Here is a 12822-nt window from a genome sequence, read left to right on the forward strand (position 1 = left end):
CATAAAAGTGCACAAAACATGTCCATTGCTTTTATTTATGGCCCACAGGGGGCCGACTATGTATGATTCACCTGTGGGGCATAGGTGCCCTGTGGCCAAGGTCCGCCAGCAAGATCTCGGGCCTTCATGGCCGGTTCCAGCAGAGGGGCCATGCCCCAACCCATGGGGTCTATAAGTGGTGCTCAGCCACAGACATGTGGTCCATAAGGTGGTGCGTCGATGCAGACAGCTGTGGTTGCGAGAGTTTCGGGCGCACAATGGCGGACTCACGCACGCTCCCCTCGGCGCCCAGTGGTGCACAGTCCTCATGTGGGAGACAAAGGGGGGGGGGGGGAAGACAGATGAGCGAGGGGTAAGGTCACAAGGGTACACATCAATAAAGGCAATGCAAGGCGAGGTGCGTATGGAGACGGAGCGGAGAAAAGCCCGTCCCTACCGTACGTCACCCCCCTTGTCACCTACCCTACCCTTGCCCTTACCCCATATGTACAAAATCTACACATTACAAATTCGTCACTATCGTCACTTCTTCCCCATTTTTCCCCTATACCAAATTCGTTCCCACAATCCCTCTAACCAAATTTGCCATCACCAATTCATCATCAATCCTCATAAGGAGGGAGAGATGGAACATAAGCACAATGTCACACCCACGTCATGATGCGTCTCACATTCCAAACATCTGCATCAAAATAAAATAATAAAAACCACCTGGCATGGTGTGGAGGTACGTCATCTCAGGTGAGTGGATGCAGATGGTGCGAGGAGATTCTTAATCCTAACTATCCTCTAAATGACATTAACACACTTTACACTACCCGGGGTCTTTCCCTGCCAAAATAATTGGCCATCTTACTCTATGCGGTTTTAAGAACCAAATTCCCATTGACCAAACTGTGGTGCTTCCTCAATTTGGGGTCTCACTCCCCCGATGCAACTCCCTGTGCCCTTGCACAATTTCAGGGCTGAGTCGTGTAGCTCTCCCAGCAGGTCTACCCACCTGCACACCTCCACCACCGTAGTTGCCACCCGAGCTTACCTAGCTCCTCACCCTAACCTATCTAATTGGGGAAGGCCCCTCCTGGCTCTGTCACCCCTTGGTGCCCTCTGGCACTGGGCTACCCGGGTCCGTCCTCCGGATCCTCGGGCCCCATCCACAACAACTACTGGCTCCCAGAGCCCACCTGCGGCCTCACCTGGCCGACATCCTAACAGTGGCGGAGTGTCAACCAACCACACACACTAACAGGCTACACGCCCAGCCATTTCCACAACACTAATGCACCCATTCAATCACCATTCTTCCACCATGCACCACAGATGCCAATATCCAACCACAATTTACCTGTACCCTCTACCTAACACTTACACTACCCTCCCCGGGTATTCGTGATGGGGGTCCATTCTTCCCCCATTCACACCTTCGCACCATCCACTCCACTCCACAGTTTCCACCATACTCACTCCACGACCATCCATTCCATACTCCATATATTCCACACTCCATGTCTTCCACACAACCATTCTCCATACACCTGTCGTTGCACACCTGTGCAATCACACCTGGTGCCACCTGCACCCTCCTTCCTCCCTGGACCATTTGGTCAGCACACTCACATCACTATCACTCACTCACACACTGCTCCATACACGTGTTCAGTTGCACCCCTGTGCAATCACACCTTTTAACCACACACACGGCATCATCTGAACTACCTGTTGCCCTGCTAACTTAGTGCTCCCCGTCTTCCCTTTAAACTAAGCACATACCACGTCATTATCATCCAAACTAATCTACCTGCGTCCCCACTACAGGTATCATTGTCACTACCTCACCTTAACGTTACCTAAGGTCATCTTCTCTAGATCCCTATCATTATCCTAACCCTCCCGGGCTAGTTTTCACTGCCAACCCCATAAAACTAGTGCTCCTTTGCCCCCGTCTGTGAGAGATGGCAGAGTTGCCATCCCACCACATCGGGTATCTCTCACTACCAATTTTGGACACCAAATTCCAGATAATTAAAAATTTGCCAATCACTACCAATCATCTGCCAATCATCACTCTGCCAATCCTTTGCCAATCATCAAATTTTGCTTTTTTCAATTTCGGGTCCAAAACACTATCCTCATCACACGTCTACTCACTTGAGCCTCTCGGTGCGCCAATTCATCTCCAAAGCTCGGCTTCGCAAAGCCGAGCAATGAATGCGGGTTGCTTGGTGCCGGCGGCTGGATCCGTCCGGCACTCGGTGCAGGGAAGGAGGTTTACCCGGGCCGAGATCCCACGCACAACGCACAATCTCGGCACAGAGCCGTCCAATGGCCCGATCTCGCCCTGCCGGAACGCCTCAACAAAAAGGGGTCGCCATGACGACCCTTCCTACCGGGCCACCCGCTCCGCATAGCGGAGCACGGACACGGCCGGTCAGAGCGCGGCCCGGCGTGGATCCCGCACGGCGGTTCTTTCGAAACAGCCGCGGTCACAATCCCCGCGGATCCCCGCGGCACGCAAAGCTGCCCGGCACGCCCCGAGGGCCCGCTTCGGCTAAACGTCGTTCTAACCGCTAACCCGGTTAGCGTCGATGCTCCACTTGCATGCTTACACCCCGCAGCCCGTTCCTTGCTCACACATCCAGCCGTTCCCATGCTCCTAGTCATTGCACCTTCTCTTACACACCCAGGTACACTCAATCCGCTTACAGACTTTGTCACACACCTGACCACCGCACACCTTTGCACACCCTCGTCGTTCGCACACCTCACCAACACACCTCTTCGCGCTCCCTCCTCGGTCACCTCCTCTGTGACAACCACAAGTGTGCACTCGCTTGCACCCCCAATCACGTGCCTCACTACCAACTCCAGCGTGCAATTCCCATACGCGCTCTACCATTCCAGGTGTGCATCCTTCCATTCCAGGTGTACATCCTCTCTCGCCTGCAACAACCAACTCACGCTCCGTGTCACTCTTACTACTTTCACCACCACACTCGGTCGCGCATTCACCCTTACTTTTGACAGCGCACTCTGTACTCATGCACCCGTCCGTTACACACCTTTCTCGCGCACACTCTCCCGTTACACCCTCCGTAACACTCACCACAGGTGTGCATTCTCCCTTACTCTTGACAGCGCACTCTTTCCTCATGCACCCGTCCGTTACACACCTTTCTCACACATCCTCTTGTGCACACTCTCCCGTTACACCCTCCGTAACACTCACCACAGGCGTGCATGCTTCTGTTACATCCCTTGTAACACTCCCCATGACGCGCTTCCATGTGCCCCCCCGCACACGCGCTACGACCAACTCACTCTCGACAGCACACTCACTCCTCGGCGCGCACTTTTTCCTCACACACCCCAGAGTCGGACATTCTCACACACCTCCTCTCTCGTACTCCGTACCTGTCGCACACTTCACCAACGGCCTCTCACAAACACCCGGGTCCAAACCAAACCCCAAGCCGACTGGAGCTCCCCTCACACCATATACATTTCCGTATATATCGCCACTCACCTTGGCACCTCGTCTCCGCACCTCCTCTGCCACCTGCAAACTCTTTATCTGGTTAGCAAGCACACCATCACGATTTGAGCGCCGACCTTGCACATATTCCATTACTTCCTCCTTTATCTGCCTCTTAGTTTCCCTCCGTCTCTTCTTAATTTCACTCACCCCCTCCTCCACATCCTCTAATTTTTGCTTCACCTCTTTTATTTCCCGGTGCGTCTCCTCAATTTCGTCCTCTAAGGCCACCTTTACCGTCTCTATGTGCGTCCTCACCTCCCGGTCCTTTGTCTCCATTGCCTCTGTCACCTCGTCCAACCTCATTGTCAGTCCCTCACGTACCATCTGACATTCCTTCTTTGTCGCTATTAATTCGTTCTTGATGTCTTTTTGTGTCGCTTTTAACCCTCCTAGTACCGCAGTGTTCTTTTGTACCTGCTCCACAAACTCCGTCTGTCCCACCGTCAGCTGTTCCACCTCCTGCGTCAGGGCCTCTATGCCCCCTTGTAACTTTGCCGTATTATTCCTCACCTCTTTCTCCATACGCTTCTCACCTCGCTTTACCTCCTCGCGTACCCCCGAGACCTCCTCGCTTACACCTCGTCTTATTTCCTCCTTCATCTCCTCCATTTCTTTAGTAGATGCCACCCTCATCTGTTCTAATTCATCCTTCTGAGCATCCAATTTCCCTTCTAACCCGATTTTCACCTCCTCTATCTGGTTCCCCATCTGTTTGATTTCCCAGGCGGATTGCTCCCCTATTTCCCACAATTTGCCTTCCATCTTATCTTCTAGCCCCGTTAACCCATTCTTTACCTCTTTTATCCCGTTGTCTAACCCCTCAAATTTATTGTCTAACCCCTCAAATATATTGTCTAACTTCCCAATTTGGGCATTGGTACCCCTCACTTCGTCCCTCATTGCCCCCATCATTCTGCTTTCCATTTTTCCATTTCCCTGCTTCTTTTTTCGTTGTCGCACTTCGACTCTGCCATGTATTCGCTGAACCGTGCCATGAACTGCTGCATGTCAAACAGCTGCATGTTAAAGCCCGCTGGTACAGCGGGCTCGGCTACCGCGCGCTCGTGCGAGGCGCCATTTTGCACCTCTCCAACCACGTGCGCGAGGGCGCCATTTTGCGCACCTGAAACCTCCTCAACCACATCATCATTTCTCTCCTCCATTTCTTCCCCCTGGTCCTGGGTTACCCCTAACCCCTCTTCTATTTCCCCCACCTGCATCCAATCGCCTTGATTGTCCATGGCACGATTTTCAAATTTAAGATTTTAAATAAAACAAAATTTTGGGCCACTCGTAATTTTGAGTGCGCTATTCGCGCTTCAGGTCTGAATCTCACTCCCAGGCACCAATTGTTACGGACCGCGGATAAGATGTTACTGGATTGCCGAGCGGATGGCGCCGCGGCCCGAACCGTTAACAATGACTAGACCCGATTCTGAACGTTGGCCAAATCGTGCCACAGATATTCAATGAGGAAAAGACAAAGACGACGCGGATGTGAAGAAGAAGAAGACAAAGAGGGTTTGAAATACGAATATAATTTATTACTATTTACAGGACCAAAGAAACCAAGGAAGAAGGAAAGATAATAAAACAAAGCAGAAAGAGGGACGGACCAGAAGGACACAGTGAAACTCTAGCTTATCTACACAGGCTTAACTTATACCCTGGACAGAACAAACAAAACAAACTCACGTACACAAAAGGATGGAAGGACAGGAATTGTTTGGAGGGATGAGCAGGTGGAATCACAGGGCACAGCGAGCAGGTCCACTCCGGGCGGGAAGCGAGGAGCCGGCAGCTCCTTGTATTCGGCTTTCACCGCACACCGGCAGGGTCACTCGCTGCCCCGTCAGGGCTTCACGCGGCTGGTTGAAGCGGCTCTCTGCAGAACTCTTTCTTTGCACTTCTGGACTTGCACCCCTCTGCCGTCTCTGGCGCACTTCTGGTTTCGCACTTCTGGACTTGGACTCCTCTGGCGTCTCTGGCGCACTTCTGGTTTCGCACTTCTGGACTTGGACTCCTCTGCCCTCTCTGGCGCACTTCTGGTTTCGCACTTCTGGACTTGGACTCCTCTGCCGTCTCTGGCGCACTTCTGGTTTCGCACTTGTGTCAAGGCTTCCCCCGCGCTTCTGTCAACGGCTTCCGCGCGCGCTTTTTATATCCCCGCCGGCGATCAAGCCGCCGGCCTCTAGAACACGCCCATCTGTGAGTTCGCCTCGGCCCTGATTGGTCAGCCCGGGCCCTCTGGCTCCACCCTTGATGACGATGGGCGGGCACGCCCAGGATTCGGCAGCTCCTCCCCCTTCTTCTCCAAGCCTACCTCGTGGCTAATGGAGTTGCGGTGAATGCAGTTGGCAATTGAGGCTTTGTGAAATGAAAATGAAAAGGGATCTATCTATTTTAATTCGGTGCAATGGAGTGTCAATTAATGGAAGACAAATCCTTAGCCTAATACACAGAATAAGGAAATAACTGTCAACAAGGAGGAAATCTATTATTGGCTACGTGGGTGCTTGTGAAATGAAAGGTCACGACCTTTGACCTTTATACACAACTGGAGGCAGGAGGGTCCACAATAAAGCAATAAAAAAACACAATCCTCATATCCACAACAATATATATATATATATATATATATATATATATATATATATATGTATATATATATGTATATATATATATATATATATATATATTCGCTTATTTTTCACAAATATGTATATTCGAATTTCAAGTTTATTGTTGGGAATGATTTTCATCTCACTCCTCTGCAAATGCACAATTGGGATGAATTCAGAGCAAAAGTACTGCTAAACTACAGGTTCATTTTCCGATTCATGTTCCAATTTGCGTTGGAATGAAGTTGTTCCTCAACCATAAACTGACATTTGTAGACAGACAGACAAAGTGAACCAATTGCTTAACCTCGCTTTTCGCTTTGCGTGCATGGGGTAAAGATATAGTGACGTCGGCGCAAAATTCCCCCTTCTTGCTGTTTTTGAGCTTGTATCCAGCTTGTCCATCCCCTGCGTCGTCCTCCCCTTCCCTTGTTCACATTCTTCATCTTACCCATTCTTCCTCCAAGTATCATTTCGTTGTGTCCCTCTACCCTGCTAATGGTGTTTCCCTGCTTTCCACTGGTCTTTCTATTCTGTTCTGTGGTCTTGTTCTTCCGCTAGGCTCGACTTTCAATACAAAAAAGAGATATGCTAATGTATACTCTTTGCAGTCTGCTCACTGTAGAGTCATTGGTGGGGTTGACAAGTTTCCATTATTTGCTTGATTTACCACGCCTGAGCATGTTTATCCTGCACAAAAGCAGGTGGAAAATTTTCAGATTCAAATCTGACCTGCTTAAATTTGTTTAATCATACAAAACAAAATCTATCCAACTTGTAATTTCTGAAATAATTGAATGAGCCAATTCTGATTCAGCGCATCTTGATACGATCACAAAACTCAAATGGCGCGTCTCTTCTATTTGACGATAATTCATCGCTTGCAGGCCCTACATCAGCTCTTTCAAGTTCCACTTCATGCTGTGTGGATCTCTGTAGTCAGCGTGCACCAAGAAAGGCCATGGAACGTCCTGAGATGCAACGAAAACGTGAGCTGCAACAGTTAAAATACTGTTCTTCTACAAAACGCTTTTTCAAATCAGATACAAATGTAGGACATGACCACTCAAAGTTAGAGTTTGCTCAAAAACTGTAAATTGCTGTTTAATGCTATCAGTTCTCAATCCGTTCGTATCAACAAGCCATCAGGCACCATGTAATTCTCTCGGAACTCGTGACTTCACAAATTGACCTGAAGGATAACAAGATAATTTACCAGCATACTTCATTGCATTCCACAGTAGTTCCAAGGAACAGGTTTATTGGTACAGAGCTGTCCCATCTGGTTTATACTATCAAAAGGATTCCAATCCGACAATTATCTACTGTTTTGGAGTTTGTCCATATAAGAATCACAAGGCGCTCCTTTCTAGGAGCATAAGCTATTGGTCCTTTTTGCATTTCCTTGGATATGTTAAAGCTCTGATGCCATACGCTTAACGAAAGAACCACTGAGTTCATATCATGGCTCAAAATTCCTTCCTTGAAATAACAATGATTGAATAAAAATGTTCAATCACTGGAAATATGCGATGACTCTAATGCCATCAATTATCTGCAAGGGTCGACAGGTTTTACAACAACAGCAACCACAAGAAAAGTCAGTGAACCAACGATCCATCAGCTCATTCGACGACTGCTTACCGCTCTATCGTCAACAAAGTGTGAGTAATGTTCAGAGTGGGTTAGCTACTCATGTCATAGTTTGCAATATATTTCCTCATGGGTAGTCGATCATACCTGTGAAATTTCGGTTTGATCCGTATTGCGGTTGTGGGGATATAGATCTTCAAATAATTTTTCCTTAAATCCAAGATGGCTGCCACACCACGTGACTGATGATGTCATATTTGAGAAAAGTTATGCCTCATGGGTGGTTGATCATCTATCTATAATTCCAGTAATCTCTGTGTGTCTGTGTGTATGCGACCGCTGTTTCTCGACAACTACCGGTCCGATATACTTGAAACTTGCCAGGTATATTGCTGGGGACCTGAGGATGTGCCTTTTCAAGGTTTCATATTAATCGGACAAGTAGTTACCGAGCTATGTCCAAAAAACGATTCAACCAATCAGAGAGCAGCGAGCTATCACGTGTGCCGAACGTGGCGAACAGACTCTGCCTCGGACGGCACATTTGAGAGCGTATTCATTTATTTCACGTTGGCAAACTATGTTGCCGCTATGTTGGCGTTAAACTATGTTTTAAAACTAATTAAAACTAATTTGCGATTCTTTCACTTTCCTGCGCGTTTGTGCACGCTATGGCGATTTCTTTACCAAACTCCGCAAGCCGTTCGCTTTGGACCAAACCATTTCATGTAAATAGAGGGGGGGGGATTGTCACCGTACTCGCAAGCCGTTCGCTTTGGACCAAACCATTTCATGTAAATAGAGGGGGGGGGGATTGTCACCGTACTCGCAAGCCGTTCGCTTTGGACCAAACCATTTCATGTAAATAGAGGGGGGGGGATATAATTTTAGATATATATATAGTACGGGCATGCCCTAGTATATATTAAATTTTGCATTGATCCATTCAGCAGTTCTGGAAAAAGATGTTAAAGATTTTCCTTAAATCCGAGATGGCTGCCACACTACGTGACTGATGATGTCATAGTTCAGAAACAATTTTCACTATGGGGAGTTGATCACAGCGATGAATTATCGCATTGATTTGTTGAGTTGTTCTGGAGAAAATATTATTTAATTTTTTGCTTAAATTCAAGATGGCCGCCATACCACGTGACTAATGACGTCATGGTTTGCAAAAAAATTATTCCTGGTTAGTCGATCATACGTATGAAGTTTTGGATTGAGCCATTGAAAGGTTCTGGAGATATAATTTTTCAAATATTTTTCCGTAAATAAAAGATGGCCACCATACCACGTGACTGATGATGTCATCGTTTGCACAAAAATAAATTATCATGTGTAGTCGATCATATCTGTGAAGTTTCGGATTAATCCGTTCTCAGATTGTTTAAAGATGTTTAAATTAATGCTTAATGCAATGCTTAATGCAAATTAATGCAATGCTTTGCTTGGAAGCATAATTAAAACTTTGATTAAGGGCTCTTCACACATTGAAGCATTTTTTAAAGACTGCCTCCAACCACCCGCCTGGTGTTGGCTTAACGATTCAGGTGGAGGGATTGGGATCCTTGGGTCCTGAGGTCGAATCGCGGTCAGCTGTTGAATTAACACCAGGTGGGGTTGACTCAGCCCGTCATCCATCTGAGGTCGGTAAAATGAGTACCAACTCACAGGGTCTTCTCTCAAGGAGGTTGGTGGCAGGATTTGCACTCCGGTCCACCGTAAAACACCTCATTCCGTAACACACACAGTGGTGTGTGTCCGCATGGTGCTGAGGTCACTTTGATAGTGTTGACCAACTGACCAACATGTTGTATAAACCAGTCTCAATGCAATCTCTTCACTTCTATGATGACAGACAGCTTAGAGACTTAGAGTACTTCAAAATAATTTAATACTTACATTATTTGCTAACTGGTATCTCCACCCAGGTCATACTATCCTCTTCAACTAAAGTATCAAACAAGCCCGGCTCCGCCGCTGTTAGACTTTCGGTCTTGTTTTGCAATGGTTTTCCAAATGGGGGCCCACAACATTTGTTTGGCGCCAGGCCCACAAGAGGTTAATCTGGCCCTGCTGCTCACCTTTGGTGGTGAAGGTTATAAATAAGCATGAAAACGTATTTTTCATACATATCACGTGATCCATTCAGCTTGGGGAAAGATGGGGTAAAAATAAGATGGAATCACATGCAATTAATCCTTGTGGAAGAATAATTTAATCTTCCTATCTGATTTAATTTAAATAATTCAAACTTTCTAACCCCAACTGAATCTGCCCATACTTAACTTTACATCCTTTCTGAATCAGTTGCTTTTTAATTCATGGATTGCATACATATACAGTGCATTCAGAAAGTATTCAGACCCCTTCACTTTATTCACATTTTGTTATGTTGCAGCCTTATGCTGAAATCGTTTAAATTCATTTTCTCCCTCATTAATCTACACCCATTACCCCATAATGACAAAGAGAAAACAGGATTTTAGAAAGTTTTGCAAATTTATTAAAAACAAAAAACTGAAATATCACTTTGACATAAGTATTCAGACCCTTTGCTAGGACACTTGAAATTTAGCTCAGGTGCCTCCCATTTCTCTTGATCATCTTTGAGATGTTTCTACACCTTGATTTGACTCCACCTGTGGTAAATTCAATTGATTGGACATGATTTGGAAAGGCACACACCTGTCTATATAAGGTCTCACAGATGACAATGCATATCAGAGCAAAAACCAAGCCATGAGGTCGAAGGAACTGCCTGCAGAGCTTAGAGACAGGATTGTGTCGAGGTACAGATCTGGGGAAGCCTACAAAAAAATTTCTGCTGCATTGAAGGTTCCCAAGAGCACAGTGGCCTCCATAATTCTTAAATGGAAGAAGTTTGGAACATTGGAACAACCAGGACTCTTCCTAGAGCTGGCCAGCCGGCCAAACTGAGCAATCGGGGGAGAAGGGCCTTGGTAAGAGAGGTGACCAATAACCCGATGGTCACTCTGGCTGAGCTCTGGGGATCCTGTGTTTAGATGGGAGAAACTTCCAGAAGGACAACCATCACTGCAACACTCCACCAATCTGGGCTTTATTGCAGAGTGGCCAGACGGAGGCATCTCCTCAGTGAAAGACACATGAAAGCCCGCTTGGAGTTTGCAAAAAAGCACCTAAAGGACTCTCAGACTGTGAGAAACAAGATTCTGTGGTCTGATGAAACCAAGATTGAACTGTTTGGCCTCAATTCTAAGCGCATGTCTGGATGAAACCAGGCACCGCTCAACAACTGCCCAATACCATCCCAGCGGTGAAGCATGGTGGTGGCAGCATCATGCTGTGGGGGTGTTTTTCAGCAGCAGGGACTGGGGGACTGGTCAGGGTTGAGGGAACAATGAACGGAGCAAATTACAGAGATATCCTTCATGAAAACCTGAAACAGAGTGCTCAGGACCTCAGACTGGGCCGAAGGTTCACCTTCCAACAGGACAATGACCTGAAGCACACAGCCAAGACTATGCAGGAGTGGCTTAGGGACAACTCTGTGAAGGTCCTTGAGTGGCCCAGCCAGAGCCCTGACTTGAACCCAATCGAACATCTCTGGAGAGACCTGAAAATGGCTGTCCACCGATGGTCCCCATCCAACCTGACAGAGCTTGAGAGGATCTTCAGAGAAGAATGGCAGAAAATCCCAAACTCCAGGTGTGCAAAGCTTGTCGCGTCATACCCAAGAAGACTCGAGGCTGTAATCGCTTCCAAAGGTGCTTCAACTTAGTACTGAGTTAAGTTTCTGAATACTTATGTCAATGTGATATTTCAGTTTTTCTTTTTAATAAATTTGCCAAACTTTCTAAAATCCTGTTTTCTCTTTGTCATTATGGGGTATTGAGTGTAGATTGATGAGGGAAAAATGAATTTAAACGATTTCAGCATGAGGCTGCAACATAACAAAATGTGAAAAACGTGAAGGGTCTGAATACTTTCTGAATACACTGTATATCTAATTATACAATATGCTAACATTCCTGACCTCCTATTAATGAAGTCTTAACAGTTTGGTAGCCATAATCTTAATGCTCAGCATGACACAGCAAAATACGGGATTTTTTGTGTACAATGTCGAGACTTGTGTGAGAGCTAACATATACAACACAAAAAACACAAGTACAGATACATTCAAAGTACACCGCTCCCATGCCAAATAAATAAATATCCTCCAGCACGGCATTGCCATGCAGCTCATAGAACTTCTGACTCAAATATCAGCTTCCTAACTCAAAAGGTGCCTCAGCTAATGACCAGAAGAGAAAGGAAATAAATAAGTTCTTAATTAATGGATAAAAATTAAGGAATTGATCAATTAATTGATTAATCAAAAAAAAATACAGTTTTTGCCAAAGCGATTGCTCACTATTGTCCCGAAATTTAAGCTTCCTAGCTCAAAGGATGGCTGAGATATCGCCTGGACAAACAAGAAAACAAGAAAACAAACAACCGGAGTGAAAACTGAGTATTCCCTTTCAGCGTACGTCATTGCCGGGCCCCCTCCGGTGTCCGGCAATGACGTCATGCAGCGCATGGAGATGTCATGGGAAAGGAGCGGTGCACAACAAACGGACATCTAAACATATAATAAAGGGAGTGGTTGACAAGAGGGGGGAGAGAGAGAGAGGAATGCACACAAGCACAACAACAGTAGACAACAGTGACGTCGGTAGATCTGTGGAAAGGATTGTGAATTGAGGGGTGGGGAGTGGTGGGGAGTGGAGGGGGGATACACGGTATAAAACAAATGGACGCTACTAGGAATTTCAGGAATGAAGTCGGAGATTGAAAGAGGTGGATTTGGGGAGCATTGCCGGGTTGGAAAACATGAAGGTTTTGGATGGGGAAAGATAAGAGATGGTGGTGAACAGCTGTTTTAAAGACCAGGAGGGAGGAGTGGGATTGAAGAGAGTGAGGGAGTTTTTCCAGAGGCGGGAGAAAAGAGGAATGAAAGAGTGAAGGTGAGCAGAGAGTCTTGATTTTGGTAGTTTCATCAGAAGAGGGTTGCTGACAGATCTTGTGTGTCCTGAAGGAATA

Source organism: Myxine glutinosa, chromosome 4, assembly GCF_964187855.1.
Source record: "Myxine glutinosa chromosome 4, kmMyxGlut1.1, whole genome shotgun sequence".
In the NCBI taxonomy this organism is placed as follows: Eukaryota; Metazoa; Chordata; class Myxini; order Myxiniformes; family Myxinidae; genus Myxine; species Myxine glutinosa.